We start from the raw sequence: 859 nt of genomic DNA, 5'->3' as shown, positions 1-859 counted from the left end.
ATTTAAGGATTTCAGAATCCAAAGTCCAGAGAGGGTGAGTGACTTGCCCAAGGTCACACACCGAAGGGGCCAGCATTAGCAACGGGACTGCTGGGCCCCTCCACGGCCCTTTCCATGACCGCATACTCCCCCCCCCTCACCCGACAAAGAGCCCAGTGTTGCCACCAGAAGAGCTGAATTACCTCATTTCTGAAAGGCGTTATGAATTCAGTTCCATTATGTGGACGGGGGCAAAGATGTGAGCAGGCGTGACATTATAATTCATGTCCCACTTCTTCCGTTGCTGTGCTGGGTTTTGGGTATCACGGAAGCAGCCTCAAATCATTACTGGAACACAATGGGGAGAGAAATAATAATACATAATTGCAAACAAGGAATGGACCGTGCGATCCTATTAATTGCCTTCCCTGCCAACCTTATTTTTGGTATTTTCAGAATAATTAAAAGATTAAGCTCTTATTGCTGGAGGAGGTGGGTGAGCACGGAGCCCTAAACAGTCCCGTCACCTCTGGCAGAATGGCCCGGTGCCACCTGCCGCCTGGGACGCTCTCGGAGGCGCACCGAGGGCTGGGCTCTGGTCCCTGAGTATTTACTCTCTTCTGGGTTGAAACTCTGGCAATGGCTATAAAATAAACCCCTGAGCGAGGAAGAAGCCGGAGAGAGGAAATACTCGGCTGCGCATTAATCACCGTCGTCAGGCCCAGAACAGAGGACAGAGGCTGGTTCGAGGAAAGACAGACCTGAATTATCTAGAAGATGGATCTCCCCTCCTCCGCACTCCCTGTGCCAGCCAGCAGGTCAGCGAGGTCCCGGCGCAGCCAGTGGCAGTGAACGGGCCAGGGCGTCCGCCCGCTGACCA

The sequence above is a fragment of the Myotis brandtii genome, unplaced genomic scaffold (genome assembly GCF_000412655.1).
Source record: "Myotis brandtii unplaced genomic scaffold, ASM41265v1 scaffold657, whole genome shotgun sequence".
Taxonomy (NCBI): Eukaryota; Metazoa; Chordata; class Mammalia; order Chiroptera; family Vespertilionidae; genus Myotis; species Myotis brandtii.
The sequence above is the reverse complement of the archived record's forward strand: the minus strand, read 5'-3'. Positions refer to the sequence as shown.